The following is a 23,587-nucleotide window of genomic DNA, read 5'->3' as shown; positions in this document are numbered from 1 at the left end:
GGCTTTATTTTAAATTGGAACTTCAAAGTTAGGTTTCTTGATTCCTCAGTACTTTGGTGAATTTCAATATGTGAGTTGAAATCACTGTCTTCTTAATAAGTGCTGTGATTCATGGGGTCGCTAAGACTCAGACACGACTGAGTGAATGAACTGAACTGAACTGATGAACTATCTGTTTAAAGCTTATGAACAAATGTGCCACTAATGGGAGAATCTCTAGAAAAGCAAAAGGAGACATGGAGTCCCATATTTCCTTTTACAAGCAAGTAAATCTTGTTCTTGATTTAACTTATGGTAAAATAGAGCCTTCTACCCAGTGGCTCAGTAAAGAATCTGCCTGAAATGCAGGAGACCTGGGTTCAATCCCAGGATCAGGAAGATCCCCTAGAGGAAGGAATGGCTACCCACTCCAGTATTCTTGCCTGGAGGATCACCATGGACAGAGGAGCCTGGTGGGCTGCAGTCCATAGGGTCGCAAAGAGTGAGACATGACTGAGCAACTAACACTTTTACTTCACCAGACTTTATGATGAGTCATATGGATGACTTGCTTCTGATTGCTTCAGAGGTGGAGGCAGTGGAGAGAGAATGTGTGTGAATGTGATGGAGAGAACTAGTTTATGTTTGGTGTGGGGCTGGTATGGAAAACAGAATTTCATCCTCAACTCCCAAAGATTGGCAGTGACTACCTTTGTTGGAGAGGATTCTGAAGCAGCATCTAATTTAGCTGGGAACACGGTATGATCAATGAATGATGTCTGCCTAGGTGTGGAAAGGAAGGTACCTATCATCTCTGGGATAACATGACAAGCAATGTACCATTAATCTAGCAGTTTTTCTGTCGATACATTATGTGACTTCTTTGTAAAAACTGTATTTAAGTTTTGTCAGCCTGTTATTGATCAAAAGCATTATGCTTCTGTGTTTTACTGAAAGATGCAGAATTTTAGGTTTGTTTGCAATACAGACTCATGTAGTTGGGGATGGGATGATATTCAGTAGGAGATTATTGGTTGTAACCCATAAACAAGCTGAGAATAATGAACACAGATACTAATGAGCCACATTTTGGAAACCGGTCATTTTTATGAGGGAGGAGGGAATTAGTTATATACTATCAAATTTTAGTAAAAATAGTTTGCGTATTTATACAGCACACTACAATGTTTAATGTAATGTTAATTGCTATACTGCAGTTGTATCATCTGAATTTTTAATATAAATCATAGTTCATTACACTTATTTTTAAACCAAACACGTTTATGTACCATGAGTATATTTTGTAAGTTATTGTTATTTAGAATGGAATCTAGAAGTGTTAGCCTACAAGTCAAAGTCAAGATGGGATCTCTAGCATTTCACAGTGTGGAACATGGGCTAGCTGATCAGAATCAGATAAGGGACTTCTTGACAATGCAGCTGCATGGTCCCCACTCTCTACTTTCTCATTCAAAATCATTGGGTTTTGATACAAGAGTCTGTAATTATACAAGACTGTTTTAAGTTGCTGGTCTCTTAGTTTCAAATGCATTTCCAGTATCCTGCATTTGACTCCTCTTCTCATGATTTCTGGTTTTGATATCATATTTGTGTGTGGATGGTTTCCTACCTTTACCGTATGTTTGCTTTTACCAGTGAGCTTTTGCATTTGTAATTTTGTTTCTATTTGTGGCCTTTTCTTTTCTACCTAAAGAAGCTCCTTTAGCATTTATTATAAAGCTGGTTTGGTGGTGCTGAATTCTTTTAGCTTTTGCTTGTCTGTAAAGCTTTTGATTTCTCTGTCAAATCTGAAGAGCCTTGCTGGGTAGAGTACTCTTGGTTGCAGTTTTTTCCCTTTCATCATTTGAAATATATTGTGCCACTCCCTTCTTGCCTGCAGAGTTTCTTTTGAAAAATCAGCTGATAATCTTAAGAGGATTCCTTCGCATGCTATTTGTTGCTTTTCATGTTTTCTGTCTTTAATTTTTGTCAGTTTGATTAATGTGTGTCTTGGCATGTTCCTCCTTGAGTTTGTCCTGATTGAGATTCTCTGTGCTCCATTTCCTTTCCCATGTTAGGGAAGCTTTTGGATTCCATGACTTGTTTCCTGAATTGGCAGAGAGCTTCCTTACCTCCAGTATTCATGCCCGGAGAATCCCAGGGACAGTGCCATCTTGTCCTCTACTTCTCCTTCAGCAGCAACAACTCTGTCAAAGTGTCCTCATCAACCAAATGAGCAATGCCAATGTGGGGCCCACAACTACTCACCCAGTGGAAGAATCCCAGGTTTAGGCAGGGGATAGGCAGAACGCATATAATATACAGATACTGCTTGACCCTTTAGAGACTGTTGTCAATGGATTTCCTTTTTTGCTGAGTTTCAATGCTTCCAAGATCTTGGCAGCTGGTAAGTGAAGAATAGAGGGAGGGAGCAGGGGGCAAAAGTGCCTGGGCCTGTGCCCATAGGGTAGCTCTACCAATGGGACCCCTCAATCAAAATCACTAGGGACTAGCTTCTAGAAATCTATATTTTTAACAGACACCCCAAGTGATTCTCATGCATACAAATTTGAGAACTACTGATCATTCCCAGGCACTCTCCCTACTTCCCCATCATCACCATTACCCTCATCTTAAAACACCAACAGCACCTAGATTACTCTCTGACCCAAACATAATTCTCTAGATCAAATTCTAAGAAATAAGTATACTTATTCCCAATCCTGAATACTAACAATCTTCCAAAAAGACGTTGTCAGTGTGCCCAAAAAACCTGAAAAAGTGTTGCTGGCAGGTTTACTTTAAATGGAGGATTCTTCTCTTCTTGTGTTCTTACTTGGGTAACCTATATTCTTTTGGAAATTAAGGCATCTTTCACAATGTGAAAGTCAATTCAGGAGCATTTCCATTACACCGCATAATACTTTTTATAAATCTGACTTGAAAAGCAGTAGCAGCAGTAGTAGTAAGAACACTAGTAAATAAGAGTCGACTATATCAAATGCTTTTCCTTTATCAAGTCCTATGTACTTTATATTCACATATCCTTAGACTTATAAGTGTCTGAGTTAGTGGTTATATTTAGACTTTCTTAAGACTTAAACCACTTCTTTCACATAGTTGCCATAGTGCTTTACCCCAAGCAAAATGCTGTTCCTTCATATCTTGCCCCTCACTCTTCCTCTCAAGCTGCAAATATGAATTTGGAGGAAGCCTTCCTCTTTACAAAGTCTCAATTGAAGTATAATGAACTTTAAATGACACCAAAGGAAAATTCCTAAAAGGATATATCACCTAAGATGATTTACGGCACTGATTATTCTTGGCTGAGCTAGGAAGACACATGTAACGAGAAATGCCTACCGTGTGCTGTTTCCATGGCAGCAGATGCACCAAGCTTCTAGGGCTGTGCCAAGACTCTTTCTTCCACTGTGAACCATGTGAATTTCCTACTAGATAGACACTACAATTTGTAAAGATTTTGGTCCTTTGACACAGGGGAAAAATATTATTTAAAGTTTTGAACATATACTATCTCTGGTAAAAAGACAGATGGCTCCATAAAATGTGCAATAAAAGCACTCTCTAGGGTCTTTTGAAAGTTAAAATATGTGAGAAATCATTGTACTGCCATTTGGCCCCTGAGGTTGTGAGTCTGTCAGCATTTACTTCCTAACTTCTGCATTTTTCTGTCCTATTTGGGCAACACTAGTGGCCCACATCACAAAAAGGAAAGCTCTGTTCAGAAAACCATCTTTTCCAAAAAAGAAAAAAAAATTGCTTTCATCTGAGACCACAATTATTATTTTTTTAATTTTATCTCTTAAATAAGACAAAATGCTTCTTTTGAGATACTTTGGGGGTGCTTTGAAATTGTGTATGATGGGGAGATGTTGAACACTGTATTAACATATTCATTTTAATTAGGAAAATACCTCACTAACTCCATATTTGTCTCTAACAACTCTGTCAAATAAATTCTTATCTCTTCTTCAGAAAAAGTGCCTAGTAGACCTTACATGGAGTTTTCAGGCCAAAAGATAGAACCAAAGACGGGACAGGGTTTAAAATAAGAAATAAGCCAGTGATAAAGGCACTGACCTGAGAATCAGGAATTCTGTGTTCAGGCTCTGCCATTAACAAGTCATGGAATCCTAGGCAAGACTGTGGATGGATCCAACCAAAATCTCATCAGCTTTCTGGGGGTGGAATACTCCTGTAGAAACACAGACTGCCAATTGGCAATATTACAAAACAATCAGTGTCCCTCCTCAACTAGACCCTCACCAGTTTTCAGTAATATTATACTACTACAGAGATGGAAACTTTTAAGACTTCAAATGAAAAAAGAAACAGGGACAGATGGGTTATAAAAGTGGATGAGCTGTCAAAGAGAGCCTTGGTCAGAGACCATGACCTTCACTACACTCATGTGTGACGTTCACCTCTTCTGCCATCGATCCTGATGTCTGTTGTAGACCTAGTGGAGTTCTCAACCAGCGGGGCTCCATGGACATGCATCCGATGGCTGTGCATCCCCTGAAACTGTGTGGAAAATTAGAGGCTTATGTGTCTTCTCCTGGGAAGAGGAATCATCGCTTCCTTAAGTTGTCCATAGAGATTCATGACCAAAAATGATTTTTACATACTAAATAAAGAAAAGCACATTATCCTGAAGATGATCTCCACTCCAGCCTGAAGATGGTCTACTCGTCTTTGAATCTATAGTTCTGTTCATGATATACCTCAAAAAAATTTTCATGAAAGAATGAATGGATTAATGAATGAACAAACAAATGCACAAACCCCATTTGGGGATAAGTTGCTGGGCACTGAGAAGCAACCTGCCTCTCAAGTAGCACACCTAATCAGAAGCTTCAATTCCTCAAATGAGCTGTGATCTCTGCTTCCCTGTGGCAATTTGTGAACAACATCCCTCTGCTTTTGCTTAGTATTATTGCCCACAGTCAATTAGCTTCAATGGAAAAATGAAATCCATCATAATATTCATTTTTCTAATGGAAAAGTTAGAAGCAATTTTCTCTGAAATAGGGACGCATGATAAAGGACTTACTGGAATAGAGTTGAAAAGGAGAGCACGATATTCTTGAGCCACCATATTAGGGTTGTAGGAGCCAACACTGAGCCAGAGACATTGTCCATCAGTCTATAAGCCAAAGGCTTTGGGTTTCAAGTCTGCCCATAATTTGAGCAGTCATTAACTACTTTGGCTCCTGCGCATAACCCAAGAATACAGACAGGTGTCTTTGGCTTGTTTACTGCACTTGTTTTTCTCACTCTGGTGCCATTCCAACCAGGAGCTATCTTTTTCACATTTCTATTGCTGACATTCCGTTTCCCTGACCATTTTCCAGGCAGGCCCCACTGATAGAGCTCTCAAAGCTGCCTTGTAGATAAGTCTGCCTCTCCGGTTTCTTCAAAAATCTTGATGCTTATTATGCATAGAAATGTCAAGTTTCTGCCTCCATCTTCCAACCCACAACACAAGACCAGGAAACTGGAAGGTTCCTGCTGCTTCTGTGAGGCTGTCATGAGACTTCTGCTACAGGATGGCAGGTAGAATCTACAAAGCTCTTTGGCTTCTCATCTGCTGCTACTCTGTATACACCACCTTTAAAAATTTAAAGTTCTGTCTTTCAGGGCAGTTGTGCTTAAAAGACTGACCTTGGGCAGGAGTATTGCCTCACTCCAGCCAAACTGAGGCAGGCCCAAAGGACACAGCTCCTTGAAGGTTCATGCACGCATGCTCAGTCATGTCCGACTCTTTGTGACCCCATGGGTTGTAGTCCACCAGGCTCCTCTGTCCATGTTGAAGGTTCAATTGTGGTCAAAAATCATAGGTTCTACACATATGAACTAACGTACAATGTTAGTTTTTCTCTTCCTGACTTACTTCACTCTATGACAGCCTCTAGGTCCATCACGTCTCTACAAAGGACCCAATATCATTGCTTTTTATGGCGGAGTAATGTTTCACTGTATATATGTGGAATCTAGAAAAATGGTACAGATGACCTATTTGCAGGGCAGGAATAGAGAGGAAGACATAGAAGATGAACAGGTGGACCCTGTGGGGGTTGGGGTGGGATGAACTGGGAGACTGGGATTGATGTATATGCAAAACAATAGCTAATGGGAACCTGCTGTATAGCACAGGAGCTCAGTTCAGTGCTCTGTGGTGAGATAGGTGGGACGCCAGGAAGAGGGGGGTGGAATCTAACGGGGGGATATATGTATACATATAGCTGATTCACGTTGTTTATACAGCAGAAATTAATACAACATTGTAAAGCAACTATGCTGCTGCTGCTGCTAAGTCGCTTCAGTCGTGTCCGACTCTGTGCGACCGCATAGACGGCAGCCCACCAGGCTCCCCCGTCCCTGGGATTCTCCAGGCAAGAACACTGGAGTGGGTTGCCATTTCCTTCTCCGATGCATGAAAGTGAAAAGTGAAAGTGAAGTCGCTCAGTCGTGTCCAACTCCTAGCGACCCCATGGACTGCAGCCCACCAGGCTCCTCCGTCCATGGGATTTTCCAGGCAAGAGTACTTACTGGAGTGGGTTGCCATTTCCTTCTCCAAAATACCCCCAAATAAAAAAAAAAAAATCATAGGTTCTAGGTATAGGACTCAAACCAGACTTTCATGGGTGTGATGAATGAAGAGGTAATCTAGCTATCTCCAGCACACACTTGGCATTTGGGAATACTCACTTTATATAGGCTAAGGTATTTGAGTGGGGTACCTCAGCTCAGCCTAGTTTATCTTATCCTGCCTAGATCATTCAATAGCTGCCTATTGAGTACCTATTTTTTATGCCTGTGTTATTTTAAACATTAGGAATAAAAGTCCTTACACCAAGGATTTTACAGTCTAACAAGACAATGAGATAAGTGTGATTAAGAAAAAAGTTTATTACAATGAAGTGTGTTCTATTAGTTAATATTTTTCTAAAAAAAGATTGGCCATTGTCATTAAGCAAGAGAAATAAATGAGGCAAAAAATAGAAAGGAAAATACAAAATTATCATTACTTGAAAATGATATGGTTTTATAACCATAAACCCAAGAGACATAACTAAAAAGCTATTAGACACAAAGAGATAATGCAGTAAAATCTTTGGTTACAAAATTAATGTCCCCAAATTGATTGCTTTCTTATATACAAATAATTGCTGCCAAGAAAATACAAAGAAAAGATAAAACAGTTAAAAAAATATAAGAAATATATTGGGTCTATGTGAAAAAAAATTTTAATTCTACTAAGAAATACAGTACAATATGAATTGTATGAAATAAAAAGATACCTGTTCATAAAGAAGCTAAATAAATATTATAAATATATCAGTTCATCAGTTATTCTTAACATAATGTATACTATTAATGAATTACTATTTTAAAAATACTGTATTTTTCTCACCACACTATGAAACTCACATTAAGATGTTGGTATTGACACAGGAGTAAACTGACAGATCAATAGAACAAACTTGAGAGTTCCGAAAGAGATCAAATATATTTTTAATTTAGTATATAAAAAGTAAAAGTATTTTATATCATCAGGGAAAAGATAGATTTATCCCAAAAAAAATGGCCTGGCACTGGGCAAAACAAAAAAAGTAGATGCTAACTCACTCCTTCAGTCAAAATAAATTCAAGATGAATCAAAAATATAATTAACAAAAAACTAAAAAACTAAGAGATAACAAAAGCCAAGACAGAAATTCTCAGAGAGGTCCTCAGAGGACAAGTACAGTGTGTGTACATGGGCAGTGGGGAGCTGGAAGTGAGGGATGAAACAATGGGTAAGACATGGTAGGGAAATGCCATACCTTATTAAGAAACAACAAATTAGAGGTTAATAGAATAAACTAACAGGTCATTGAGAACGGACTAGCAGTTTCAGCCATAACATGTAAAAAACTTAGAATCTTTGCCCCATCCTTACGACAAGAAAAAGCTGAACAAGCTGAAAAAGCTAATAACTTTTCTTAAACCCATGAAAGAACTGAGCCTTACAGGGCAAACCACCACAACCAAATCTGAAGAAACCAGCAAATCCAAGGGGTCACAGTCAAAATCTGCCTAGCTATAGCAGAGGCCATTGGAGCTATAAACTAGTAACACTTGTGTTTCTAGTAGGACGAAAAGAAGAATCCTTGTGAAGTACATCCAGAATCTTCTATATAACAAAGGCCTGCTGCTGCTGCTAAGTCGCTTCAGTCGTGTCTGACTCTGTGCAACCCCACAGACGGCAGCCCACTAGGCTCCTCTGTCCCTGGGATTCTCCAGGCAAGAGTACTGGAGTGGGTTGCCATTTCCTTCTCCAACAAAGGCCTACTCCCCCAAAGAAAAGATTACCAGAGCTTGTTTCAGAGCCCTGGCACTCCAGCCCTGACAGCCTTCCTGTCTCATCTAAGGGAGGTAGGGGAAAGAGGAAAAGCTATTAAAAAAGTTTGTGAGTATCCCACGCCATAAACACAGACCCATAAAATATCATATCAGGGATTCTCAGTGTGATATCAGTGGATTATAGCTGAAAAGCTGCAAGACACAAATTCTCCAGGAGGAGAAGGACTTAGGGAAATGTAAAGTCAAGAGGGGAAACGAAAGCAGGGTACCAGAGGAACTTAAAGTGTCTGGCACCTTTATCAAGAGCAACAAGAGCAAATACAGCCCAACTCTATGTTAACATACATTATCACAGTGAAGGCCTATTTCCCCCAGCTTCTATTATCCAATAAAACATGTACAGCTTCCAACAAAAAATTCCAAGGTGCACCAAAAGGCAGGAAGAAATACTCTGAGGAGAGAAAGCAAGCATCAGAAACAGACTTAGATATGATACTCATCTCCTAAAAGAAATAGAAGAGGAGAGAATATTTGTTAATTCATTCTATGAAGCCGGCACTACTGTAATACCAGAAACACAGAAAGATGGTACAAGAAACAAAAACTACAGACAAATATTTCTCATGAATATAGAGATAAAAATCCCCAACAAAATATTACCAAATTGAATCTGACAATGTTTAAAAAGAATTATACAGCATAACCAAGTGGTATTTATTTCTAGGAGGCACAGCTGGTTCAACACTTGAAAATCAATCAATATAATCCACCTAATAAATAGGCTACAAAGTAAAAATCATGTTGTTATGCCAACTGACACAGACGGGCATTTGACAAAAATCCAATCCATTCATGATTTTAAAACATTCAGCAAACTGGGAATGAAGGAGAACATCCTCAATTTGATAACATCTCCCAAACACATATGATAACATAATATTTAATGGTGAAATAAATACTGGCTACTTGCTCCCCAAAACTGAAAATAAGATGAGGATTTCTCTCTCATCATTTCAATTCAATGTTATCCAATAAGTACTAGCTGGTGGAATAAAACAAGAAAAAGAAATAAAAGTTATACAGATTGAAACTATCTCTATTCACAGATTATCTGGGCAGAAAATCTCAAAGAATTATCAAAAAACTTCTGAAACTAATAAGCAAGTTTGGCAAAGTCACAAGATACGAAGCTAATACACAAAAGTCAATTACTTTCCTTTATACATACCAGAAATAACCAATTGGAATTTGAAATTAGTAAGACAGCACCATTTAGAGTAGAATCCCTCCAAGATTAAATACTTCCATTTATATCTAACAAAGTCTGTGCAGGACCTGTAAACAGAAAAGAGTGATAAAAAATGAAAGAAGATCTAAGTAAATGGAGCAATAGTCCATGTTCATGGACTTGTAGACTCAATACTGTTAATTAGGATGTCAATTCTTCCCAACTTGATCTACAGATATAATGCAATCGTAATCAAAATACCAGCAAACTATTTTGTAGCTATCAACAAACTGATTCTAAAGTTTATATGGAAAGACAGAAGACCTTGAACAATGAACATAATACCAAGAAGGAGAAGGGGTGCGGAGGAGAAAGAGAGGAAAAAGAAGATGGAGAGGAAGAGGGAGAAGAGGAACAATGTTGGAGGACTAACATTACTCTATTTAAAGACCTATTTTAAGGGCACAGTAATAAAAACAGCATCATCTCAGCAAAAAGATACATAGCACAATGGAGTAGAATAAAGCCCAGACTAGACCCACACAAATATAGTCAACTGAACTTGGTCAAAGGAACAAAAAGAATTCAATGAAAAAGAGCAATCTTTCCAATAAATGGTGCCAGAACAACTGGATGTGAATATGCAATAAATAAATAAACCTAGAAACAGATCTTACATTTTACACAAAAAGTAACTCAAAATATATAATAAATCTAAATGTAAGATGCAAAATTATAAAACTTACTGAAGAAAACATGGGAGTAACTGCACAATGTTAGGTTTGGTGATAAGTTTTTTAACACAGCACCAAGAGCATAATCCACAAAACAAAAACCTGATAAAATGGGCTTTATTAAAATTAAAAGCTGTATCCTTTGGTGAAGACACTCTTAAGAGAATGAAAAGAAAAACCACAGATAAGGAAAAAAATATTTGCAAAACATGTATTTGATTAAGGATTTGTATCCAAAATATACAAAAATGTCTTAAAAGCCAACACAAATGCAAAACCCTCAGTCAAAAAATGGGAAACAGATCTGAACAATGCCCCAAAGAAAATTACAGATGGCAAATAAGTGCATGAAAAGATTCTCAACATCATTCGTCATCAGGCAAATTCAAATTAAAATGACAATATGATACCACTAAACATGTATTAGAGTAACTAAAACCAAAAGCTGGCAATACCAAGGACTGGTGAGGTATGGAGCAACAGGAACTCTCATTCATTGTTTAGGGGAATGAAAAATGGTACAGCCACTTTGGAAGACAGACTGGCAGAGAGTTCAGTTTCCCACAAAACTAAATGTAGCCCTACCATGCAATTCAGCAACCTCATTTATAAGCATTTTCCTAACTGATTTGAAAGCGTTGTTGTTACCTTCCAGTTGCTAAGGTGTGTCTGACTCTTTGTGACCCCATGGACTGCAGCATGCCAGGCTTCCCTGTCCTTCACTATCTCCCAGAGTTTACTTAAACTCATGTCCATTGAGTCAATGATGCCACCCAATCATCTCATCCTCTGTTGCCCCGTTCTCCTCCTGTCCTCAATCTTTCCCACAATCAGGGTCTTTTCCAATGAGTCAGTTTATGTCCATGCAACAAGTACATATGAAAGTTTATATAGCTTTATTCATAATCAATAAGAACTGGAAGCAACCAAGATGCCTTCTATTAGCATAGATAAACAAACTAGTATACATCAAATGGAACGTTATTCAATAATGAAAAGAAAAGAGCTATCAAGCCACTCATCTCACCTGCTAGTAAAGTGATGCTTAAAATTCTCCAAGCCAGGCTTCAACAATATGTGAACCGTGAACTTCTAGATGTTCAAGCTGGTTTTAGAAAAAGCAGAGGAAAACAGATATCAAATTGCCAACATCTGCTGGCTCATTGAAAAAGCAAGAGAGTTCCAGAAAAACATCTATTTCTGTTTTACTGACTATGTCAAAGCCTCTGACTGTGTGGATCACAGTAAACTGTGAAAAATTCTTAAAGAGATGAGAATACCAGACCACCTGACCTCCCTCTTGAGAAACCTGGATAAAAGTCAGGAAGCAACAGTTAGAACTGGACATGGAACAACAGACTGGTTCCAGATAAGAAAAGGAGTACATCAAGGCTGTATATTGTCACCCTACTTATTTAACTTATACGCAGAGTACATCATGAGAAATGCTGGGCTGGAGGAAGCACAAGCCGGAATCAAGATTGCCGGGAGAAATATCAATAACCTCAGACATGCAGATGGCACCACCTTTATGGCAGAAAGTGAAGAAGAACTAAAGAGCCTCTTGATGAAAGTGAAGGAGGAGAGTGAAAAAGTTGGCTTAAAGCTCAACATTCAGAAAACGAAGATCATGGCATCTGGTCCCATCACTTCATGGCAAATAGATGGGGAAACAGTGGAAACAGTGGCTGACTTTATTTTTCTGGGCTCCAAAATCATTGCAGATGGTGACTGTAGCCATGAAATTAAAAGATGCTTACTCCTTGGAAGGAAAGTTATGACCAACCTAGACAGCATATTAAAAAGCAGAGACATTACTCTGTCAACAAAGGTCTGTCTAGTCAAGGCTATGGTTTTTCCAGTGGTCATGGATGGATGTGAGAATTGGATTATAAAGAAAGCTGAGCGCCGAGGAATTGATGCTTTTGAACTGTGGTGTTGGAGAAAACTCTTGAGAGTCTCTTGGACTAAAAGAAGATCCAACCAGTCCATCCTAAAGGAGATCAGTCCTGGGTGTTCATTTGAAGGATGATGTTGAAGCTGAAACTCCAATACTTTGGCCACCTGATGCGAAGAGCTGACTTATTTGAAAAGACCCTGATGCTGGGAAAGATTGAGGGCAGGAGGAGAAGGGGACAAGAGAGGATGAGATAGTTGGATGGCATCACTGACTCAATGGACATGGGTTTGGGTAAACTCTGGGAGTTGGTGGTAGACAGGGAGGCCTGGCATGCTGCAGTTCATAGGGTCACAAAGAGTCGGACACAACTGAGCAACTGAACTGAACTGAACTGAATCAAGCCACAAAGAGACACAGATGAATCTTCAATGCATACTGATGCATATAAAAATCAATCAGAAAAAGCTAAATACTGTGTGATTCCAATTATATGACAGCCTGAAGAAGGTTCAGATCAGTTCAGTTCAGTCTCTTAGTCATGTCCGACTCTTTGTGACCCCACAGATTCCAGCATGCCAGGCTTCCCTGTCCATCACCAACTCCTGGAGCTTGCTCAAACTTATGCCCATCGAGTCGGTGATGCCATCCAACTATCTCATCCTCTGTTGTCCCCTTCTCCTCCTGCCTTCAGTCTTTCCCAGCATCAGAGTCTTTTCAAATGAGTCAGTTCTTCGCATTAGGTGGCCAAAGTAATGGAGTTTCAGCTTCAGCATCAGTCTTTCCAATGAATATTCAGGACTGATTTCCTTTAGGATTGACTGGTTGGATCTCCTTGCAGTCCAAAGGACTCTCAAGAGTCTTCTCCAAGACCACAGTTCAAAAGCATCAATTCTTCAGCACTCAGATTTCTTTAAAGTCCAACTCTCATATCCATACACGACTATTGTAAAAACCATAGCTTTGACTAGATGGACCTTTGTCGTCAAAGAAAGGTCTCTGCTTTTTAATATGCTGTCTAGGTTGGTCATAGCTTTTCTTCCAAGGTGCAAGCATCTTAATTTCATGGCTGCATCACCATCTGCAGTGATTTTGGAGCCCAGAAAATAAAGTCCTCACTGTTCCCACTTTCTCCATCTATTTGCCATGGAGCGATGGGACTGGATGCCATGATCTTCGTTTTTTGAATTTTGAGTTTTAAGCTAACTTTTTCACTCTCCTCTTTCACTCTCATCAAGAGGCTTTTTAGTTCCTCTACACTTTCAGCCATAAAGGTGTTGTCATCTGCGTATCTGAGATTATTGATATTTGTCCCAGCAATCCTGATTTTGGCTTGTACTTCATCCAGCCTGACATTCTGCATGATGCTAAATAAGCAGGGTGACAATATACAGACTTGATGTACTCCTTTCCCAATTTGGAGCCAGTCTGCTGTTCCATGTTCAGTTCTAATGGTTGCTTCTTGACCTGCATATAGATTTCTCAGGAGGCAGTTAAGGTGGTCCAGTTTTTCCATCTCTTGAAGAATTTTTCCACAGTTTGTTGTGATCTACACAGTCAAAGGCTTTGGCATAATCTGAAGAAGGTAAAATTATAAAAATGGTAAGTGTATGAGTGGCCAAGGACTCAGAGGGAGGAGGTAATTGAATAGAGTTACTTTTTAGGGTAGTAGAACTATTTTGTGTCATACTGTAATGCTGAATGCAAAACATAAAGCATTTGACAAAAACCATCGAACTTCCCTGGTGGCTCAGAGGTAAAGAATCCACCTGCCAATGCAGCAGATGCAGGTTCAAACACTGGGTTGGGATGATCCTCTGGAGAAGGAAATGGCCACCCACTCCAGTGTTCTTGCCTGGAAAATCCCAAGGACAGAGGAGTCTGGAAGGCTACAGTCCATGGGGTCCCGAAAGAGTTGGACACGACTTAGCAACTAAACAACAACATGGAACTTTATAGCATAATGAGCAAACTTCAATTTATGTACAATTGTTTAAAAATCAATTTAGGAGGTAGTAGGATCCAACAGGGGAGAAGGCAATGGCACCCCACTCCAGTACTCTTGCCTGGAAAATCCCATGGGCGGAGGAGCCTGGTAGGCTGCAGTCCATGGGGTCGCGAAGAGTCTGACACGACTAAGCGACTTGACTTTCACTTTTCACTTTCATGCATTGGAGAAGGAAATGGCAGCCCACTCCAGTGTTCTTGCCTGGAGAATCCCAGGGATGGGGGAGCCTGGTGGGCTGCCGTCTCTGGGGTCGCACAGAGTCGGACACGACTGAAGCGACTTAGCAGCAGCAGCAGCAGGATCCAATAGAGATTGAAGGATGTGGCAAAAGAATCTAAATGTCTTACAAATATATGAAGTAACTTCATTATATGAAGCAACATTAGTAGGGGAATAAAGTGGTAACCTAAATAATTCTGGAAATGAATGGAGTCTGTAAGGCTTAAAGATCATAGAAACTGTACATACCATTAGAGTATGGGTTAACAATTCTGAAAGCACAGTATGTGAATGCCAGAAGTGAAAAATTAAGTAAACAGATGACAGAAGGGGGAAGTGGAACCTTAGAGATAAGCAAAGGGAGAAAAGTAGAATGATGTATGAAATAATAGAGTTTGAAACATCAGTATGAACTCATTAGACCAATTTTATCATATAGATACAGTTGGTTACACACACAGTAGTTTTCTGATAGGTGTATATATGTAGATTAGAATACACACATTAATCTCCTGTTCTTTCAGCTGTGAGAGCCAACTGCTCCTTGGGGAACACATTCAGTGCCCAGATATTGCTTTTAACATTGTCCTTCAGAAAAAAAAAAAAAAAGAAAGCAATAGGGCCCCTGGAAGAAATGGCTGATTCTAGGATGGGGCAGGAAATATACAAGATGAGCCTGGAATATCTTGTACTATCAGCAAGTAAGGAAATGCTTTACAGAAGAAAAGAGTAATAATAAATAACAATCATGTAGGTATGTCAAAGGGATCTAGGAGCCAAATAAAAGGGTTCCCAATAGAACTTTGAGCAACAAACCTGGAAAAATTTGAGCAACCAAATTAATAAAGTACTATTAGTTTATAACTCAAAATATAAATATGCATGAGCACACACTAATCCCTGATGATGTAAGTGACTGAATAAAAAAAATAATTTGGGGAGGACAGACAACTTTTCCCAGCAGAATTCCAAATAATATGTGCAGATACGCAGCAGTCAAGGAAGTGGAGCCTAACAACCTACCCCTTAAGTTCGAGCTGCTAATAGTGATCCCTTTCCTTTCTTTTCCACAGTATACAGAAAGGGGGGTGGGGGAGAAAGGGTAACTTTACAGCACAAGAAACCTGAATGCACAAGGCAATTTCTAAAATTCATTTCAAAAAGCCATAGCTGGTTATGTATTTTTCCCAAATGTACTTTTTCTGGATATGAAGATTACTTTTTATGTCTTTGAAAAGTACAAAATATCTGTGCACTTCTAAAAATGTTTTTCTAATGAAAGAGACAAAATATGAAAAACACGGCAACCTCTCCCACTGCCCCCACATTCTCTTAATACCCAAGCACACCCACAGAACAGTTGTAAACCCTAAAAGAGATGATCAATACCATATGTCTCCAGATTCACCACTGAGTAGTGAACTGGAAGGATAAAATCTTGTCCTTAATCTGGTCAAGGAAGAAATACAATAAATATAAATCCCTTCCCTGCTTAAAAGAAAAGAATATTTTCATTTTAATATTTATCCAACAACTATTTAAAGAAAGGAAATTAAATTAGAAGTACTGGGTTTCCATGAGCTTCTCTGCCTAGAAAATACTAATTTATTCAGTATTTTATAAAATGAAAATCTTGATGAATTAAAATATTCAGAATCATATATTTATCTTGAGGAATGGAACTCCCTCCAAAAGTTAGCAAATACGTGTCACCACTATGCTTTTCCTTTGTGGGATCAGTTCTACTCTTAAAATGAAATTTTCCTTGACTTTGTATGACTTCCTATGGACAGACATACTGTTTAGCGTTGAAACTGTTATCCAGGTAGAATTTTAGTACATTCTGTCTCTTTTTAGGGGATGACTCAAACTGAGCCAGAAATCCAAATGTAATGACAAGAAAAATACTAAGAGATACTAAAGGAGGTCAAGCAGTAATGCTATATTTCATACCCTGCAGAATCTGTTTTCAAAGTTCTAGCTCCCTACTGAGTCCAGTGCCCTCAAACTAAAATATAAAATCCACTTAGAGAATGGTAATACAGTAGTAGTTATTTCAGCTGATATTTCTTGAATACTTAGTATGTGCTAGGCAATACTATAAACTTCAGCTGATAACACTGCTATGAGGTTAATATATTTATCATCCCCATTTTACATCTTGGGAATGGAGAAGCAGAGAGATTACATGGTTGGCCTAAATTCACACAGCTAGTGAGTGACCAAGTCAGGATCTGAGCCAGGCAGCCCAGCTCAAGGACCCTGCCACCTGCCCATCAGGGTCCTGTGGTCAGCAGACCTGAACCCGGATTCCCATTCTGCCACTCTCTGTTTAACCACCCAGATTTCCTCTATTCTGGCTCTTTAATTGAGTCTATCACTGCCTACTCCTCAGGCTTTGATGGGAATTTGAGAAGGCCAAGTAAGTGCCTTGCCACAAATTCAGGTCAATGGGAAGCATCTGATTACAATTAGACAGGCACAAAGCTATGAAGATGCTTACGTCAGGTCTCCTGTCCTTGAGGAGCTCCCCTTTGGGAGGAGCAGAGGACCTGTAATCCCTCACTGAGGACACATGGAATTGTCTCTATGTTTTTCTCATAACTGTATGCACACTGCATCCCTTGCTTTGTTTTATGACTTCCTCATAAGTGAAAAGCAACTCTGGATGGTTGACTTCCAGGCTTGTTCTTTTGCCTCCTGCCAGCTGCACAGTTGGTAACAGCCTCCTAATCTGGTGAAAATATATTATTATTATGCAGCGCTTTCGGAAAGCAAAAGATAGTGAACATAGACAGTAGGGCTCATCAGCTGCAGATCTCAGGTTTAATGGCATTACACAGTGTTAAAAATAAAACAACGGGCCCAAAATGGAACCACTTATGCTAAGCTCCCACATCCGTAAACTGAGACTTATGTTAATTACAGTTTTGGCTCTACCAGAAATGGAATCATAAACGAACCACTCAGGAATTACCTGATCAGCACTAGTAACCTGCCAGATAGACCCTTGCCATCCCCTAAAGAAAAGTAAACTTGCAATAACCAACCTGCTTTATGTCCTAGCAGAACTTCCTTGTGCCTGCTCCCTTCGCCCTATAAAAGCCTTTCATTTTGTACAGTTCCTCGGAGGTTCTGTCTATCCACCAGATTGGGTGCTGCTCGATTCTAATCAGTTTTTGCTTAAATAAACTCTTAAAATTTTTAAATATGGCTCAATTTATCTTTTAACAATAGGAAATTTTATGATGCCACACAATGGGGAATCCATTCCCAATGACTCTCAGAAAGGATTTTAAAATGTCCCTCTTACCACTAACAAAACTGAACACCAACTGTAACTCAAAGAGATCTGGCCTCCATAAGGGCACACAAATACACAACAGCGAGGATACAGGAGAGCTCAACATCATGAAAACAATAACCAGTATTGTGCAGAATATACTGAAGCAGATAAAATTTTCCATCTAAATTCATTGTTATTACAAAAGACAGTCATTTACTTTTGATACCCTATAGATTCTACTTCAAGGGTTCTAGCCTCCTCCCATTTGTAAGCCCAGTGTATTCATACTGAAACATAAAGCCACTCTCAAAAAAAAGGCAGTATAGCAATAGTAATAGTAATGGTTATTTAAATGATATTATTAAGCACTTATAGTATGTGCCAGGTAATACTGTAAGCCCATTTAAGCTGATAACAGCCTTATGAGATGTTTCATCATTATAATTCTTACTTTATATCTTAGAAGTGAAGTTGCAGAAGAATCTATTACATAAACTATTCAATATATATAGTAAAGCAGGACCTTTGAATGAGATTTCAATGACTTGATACAATTTTATAAGAAGGAGCAAAGAGATTTTCAAAACAAATCACTCAGTGAACATTCTTTTTTTCTTTTGTCTGAGTAACACGGATCAGAAGAGAAATCTATAGTGTTAAAGGATGGATATCAAGTTAGTTAGTAAAAATACAATAATTTTCCACAGTTGGCAAGATTTTAGGGGAAAACAATGCAATAAAAAAGGAGGAGACCACAAAGCATTTGCGGTCTTAGGAGGCTGAAAGGAGGCTGGTAAAATGAATAGAGAATTCAGTGAGGCTGAAACCAGACAATGGAACACTTTCTCATGCTGCCACTAAAATTAAAAGATACAAATGTAGATGAAGTAAACAGAAATCAAGGGAGAGTCTCAAATGCCATCTTGGCAAAAAACCAGGGCATGATTTGGGAAGGCTACTGAACAGGAAGTATAGGACCACAGAGGGATAGTTGAGGTGTGCAAATAAATAGGATTGGGCAGGACAGGTATACTCAGAACTTCATAGGTAGTGCAGACCTGTTCTTTTCTGAATAGGTCAAACCAGTGTGAGTAAATATGGAATGACAGTAAATATATATGTCGGTTTCTGCCCTTGTTCCTGAGACAGAGTTCCTAAGGCTGTTATAATTTCTTGAGTGATGGAAGTGCCTGACTTCAAGCTCCTAAATCCCTTGGAATTTCCTTGGTAATAGAAATGATTTTTGTTCTAAAGTGACTCTCTGTGGACTCTTGGATGGGGGCTGATCACCAGAAAGACCAGGCCATGACATCAAGGCAACTGAAGAGCTGTCATCCAAGTGGTTTTGCAGGTGATGGAGTGTGAATGACATGCTTGAAATGAGGCCGTAAGAGTGTCTCCTGGCCAGCCTAAAATAACATGGCACAGTATTGAAGAGGGCTCAGATTCTTACATATGCTGGAGGGAGCTCAAGCCCGTGAAGTTTATGATAATTACTGCTGCGGTAACCATATTCATGCCTTTAGAATTATTATGTCTGAAAATTTTTAAACTATATATTTGGAAGGATATGCACCAAAATGTTAACAGTGGCTGTTTTTGGATGATAGGGATTATGAATGACTCATTTTTTTCCTTTACATTTTTTACTTCTCCCAAATGTCCTGTAACTAAATTTTATATTATCGATATAATGTGATCAGCAAACACACACACAATGTTATATTAAAAAAAAAAATACTCTAGGGGCTTCAGTGCCATTCAAATGCACCCAAATGATGTTAATTAAGCCTTCTCAACAAACAATCTCACAACTTCAAGTTCAGAGTAGAACAAAGGAAATCTAAAAACTTGGAGAGCCAAGAGTGGGAGGACAATTCTTCCCAGGAAGATCTAATTCTCTTCATTTATCACCAAAATAAACAGTAATATCAGCAAACATCATCTCAGATAGACATCCAAAGAACAAAGAAATTGGAATTAATTGTACTGAATTCATGACTTTAAAAATTTTTAGATATGTAAAATATAGTTTATAGTCCATTAGATGTGCTATCTCTTGTTTGAATTACTGTAAATAGATAGCTATATATAGGGATATGAAAACAAAACATAAACATAGCCATGGAGTATACATAGGATTAGATGCACATATGAATTTATCAGGGATCTCAGAACCATACTTGTGACCCACTCCTATATTTTCCAGTATATCCTCTTTAGTTCCTTACCTCAAACTGATTACATTCCCCAAATTTTCAGAACCTGTGGCTCAGTGGTAATCTGCCTGCCAGTGCATGAGATGCAGATTTGATCCCTGGGTCAGGAAAATCCCGTGGAGAAGGAAATGACAACCCACTCCAATATTCTTGCCTGGGAAATCCCAATAACAGAAGACTACAGTCCATGGGGTTGCAAAGAGTCAGATGTGACTTAGCAACTGAACAGCAGCAGCAGCAACAATCTTAAATTTCAGCAATTATTAAACAGTCCAGTCCCTAGACAACTTTCTTGTATTGCTTTTTATGTCTGTTATATATCCATAATAGAAGAGAGGTATGCAGAGTTCAGGAAAATTTAAGAGAAAAAATATGTTTTATTTAAGATACCAAAGATTTATAGCCAAATAAATAGCTGAAGGAAAATTACTAAATATACTGCATATTAAATAAATTCAAGATACCTGAATAATCTACACTGAAAATATCTATACTTTGAAAAATCTACAACTTTAAAAGGTATCAGCAAATGATATTTGATAATAAAATTTTATTTGCAAATGAATTTTGTGAATCACATTATATTAAAAATCACCTATTATCTTATGGTTTAATATAAAATGTATTACTGTTGATCTCTGTATATATTATTTATATGGCTATAGAATAATCCATAATTCATAAGGAAAAGTAGTCTTAGTCAATATCAATAACTAAAACTTTTGTACAATTCCTAAAAAGTAATATATATTTATGAATTATATTAGATATGTATTTATTTAAATAAAATATCCCCCAAATATGCTATTCATCTCAAGTTCAATTGCATATCACATATAAATAAAGAATGGATTTTAGGTATAAGTTGTCTACACAATAATCTTAACTACAGTCATAGAATAGAAAAACCCAGCACAACTACATCTTACAACTCTGGGGCACACTTACACAGCAACCCTGGACAAACACCACATGAACAATTCTATAGAGATGGTCAGTAATTGTTTTCTGAAGGATAAAGCAGAATTACATCCTCTAGTTTAACCTCTGAAGCGACTAGTTTCCCTTCTTTCCATCACTGACTGCTTATTTTGTGTCTCCTTATCTAATTGCCCATTTTCTCTGGTCTTTAATAAGATTCCACTGTTTCTGGCAAAGCATTTGTGCTAATAATTTCCAGCTCAAGGTTTCTCTATAGCTGCATATGAATGATGACTTGTTTCTTTGCTAAGAGCTCATTTGCTGGATTGTAATTTTGGTTCAAGAGGAATTAACATTTTGTAAAACAGATGGTGGATAATAATTCATCACACCTTGAAAGTTTTGCTGCTGCTGCTGCTGCTGCTGGAAGGAAAGCCAGGTTCATTTGACAGGTGTTCCATTGCCACTTACTATTGTTGAAGGTGATAGAAAACTTCCCTCTCCCGCATGCCTTGAAGTTTTTGCAAAATTTGTAATACCCAAAAGGCCTTCTGGGTTGGGGACAGCATGTTCCTATAGGGCAAGTCTTTCTGTGTAAATACCAAAAAAAAAAAAAAAAAAAAAGGCAATCTCTGATCTTGTTCATCACTTCTGTAGTGAGAGAGAAAATTACATAATTTTTACTAACTTTAAAAATACTCTCCTTGCCAAATCAAACCCAGAGCTTAAAACATTTCTAAAGCACCTACTCTGACTCAACAACTAAGAATAAGGCTGAAATTTTTATTTTTAAAAAGATCAACTAGCTTCCACAGCTATTCAGTTGTTTACAAATTCAATCTTCAAAGGCATTACACTACGATGTTTTAAGCAGATTCAGGGCATGTTGACCTTTGACCTCAAAGCTAACTTTTGAGGATCTCCTCTCTTCTGGGCATTCTGAACTGCACATAATGAAGAGGCAAATCTAGGAGGAAAGTTCCCTCCAAAATGATGCAGAAAAGGTGACAGGCTAGAAGGTTCCAGCATTATCATGGCAGAAGCTGAAGACTACATTCAATTTTATTTGTTTTTAATCCCTAAAAAGTCCTACCCGTTCTGATTTTGGAACTCAACTGTGAAGATTAAGAAGTGAAACTCACAGAGGTAAAAAGCAAACTCTAAGAATGCAAACCATACCCTCTAAGGACATAGACAAGAACAAAATTCTTGAAGCAAATAAAGGAGCATCTGTGGCAAAAATACAGGTGTTTGTCTTCCAACTCCCCTTCTCCAGTGAGTAATTCTGAGGGGTATTCTACATTGTACTCCAGAGCTTGCCAATATGATCACATCCCAGTGCTAAACTGACTGACTTGCTGTATATTTGTTTCCTTCTCTTGCTTATCTCATGCCTCCATTCCCTTCTCAACCCTTCCTTGGATTATCTCCAAAGAAACCACTTTCACACAAATCCTTGTCTCAGTGCCTGCTTCTAAAAAAACCCAATATAAAAGGATGTGTATGCCCATGAGTCCCTCTGAGCTATTGGAATAATAATAGATAATAGATGCAAATAAGATTAGAGTTAAAATAAATAGCTATTAATAATTATTATTACAATTATTTTTACAATTATTACTGTAAAATTATTATTATTATAATTATTACAATTACTATATTATTCCCTCTGAGAACACCCTATTTCTCTCTTTTCTACAGTGGTAGTCAGTAAAGAATAAGAAGCAGTATAAAACAGTCCGAGAATGTAAAAGACCTCTAGTCCTCCTGAAAAAGGGCTGCTTAGTTATAGATCTGGTCCCATCACTTCATGGGAAATAGATGGGGAAACAGTGGAAACAATGTCAGACTTTATTTTTTGGGGCTCCAAAATCACTGCAGATGGTGACTGCAGCCATGAAATTAAAAGACACTTACTCCTTGGAAGGAAAGTTATGACCAACTTAGACAGCATATTTATTTTTTTTTAATTTTATTTTATTTTTAAACTTTACATAATTGTATTAGTTTTGCCAAATATCAAAATGAATCCATCACAAAAATATGGAACGCTTCACGAATTTGCGTATCATCCTTGCGCAGGGGCCATGCTAATCTTCTCTGTATCGTTCCAATTTTAGTATATGTGCTGCCGAAGCGAGCACTAGACAGCATATTTAAAAGCAGAGACATTAGTTTGCCAACAAAGGTCCGTATAGTCAAGGCTATGGTTTTTCCAGTGGTCATGTATGGATGTGAGAGTTGGACTGTGAAGAAAGCTGAGTGCCAAAGAATTGATGCTTTTGAACTGTGGTGTTGGAGAAGACTCTTGAGAGTCCCTTGGACTGCAAGGAGATCCAACCAGTCCATTCTGAAGGAGATCAGCCCTGGGATTTCTTTGGAAGGAATGATGCTAAAGCTGAAGCTCCAGTACTTTGGCCACCTCATGCGAGGAGTTGACTCATTGGAAAAGACTCTGATGCTGGGAGGGATTGGGGGCAGGAGGAGAAGGGGATGACAGAGGATGAGATGGCTGGGTGGCATCACTGACTCAATGGACATGAGTCTGAGTGAACTCCGGGAGTTGGTGATGGACAGGGAGGCCTGGCATGCTGCGATTCATGGGGTCGCAAAGAGTCGGACACGACTGAGCAACTGAACTGAACTGAACCGAACTAGTTATAGATGGAGCTCAACTTCATCCACACTATGTAGTAGTTTTCTAGGGCTACAATGATAATAACCAC

General features: G+C 38.5%; 1 non-coding gene across 1 annotated transcript; it reads right to left on the bottom strand.

Moving 5' to 3' along the window:
- Positions 1-22,898: 22,898 nt before the first annotated feature.
- On the bottom strand, positions 22,899-23,005 carry LOC133234846 (U6 spliceosomal RNA). Its single transcript, XR_009732338.1, has one exon. It is a non-coding gene; the product is annotated as a U6 spliceosomal RNA (small nuclear RNA).
- Between the last annotated feature and the right edge of the window lie 582 nt (positions 23,006-23,587).

This window comes from Bos javanicus, chromosome 21 (genome assembly GCF_032452875.1).
Source record: "Bos javanicus breed banteng chromosome 21, ARS-OSU_banteng_1.0, whole genome shotgun sequence".
In the NCBI taxonomy this organism is placed as follows: Eukaryota; Metazoa; Chordata; class Mammalia; order Artiodactyla; family Bovidae; genus Bos; species Bos javanicus.
The sequence above is the reverse complement of the archived record's forward strand: the minus strand, read 5'-3'. Positions and strand labels throughout refer to the sequence as shown.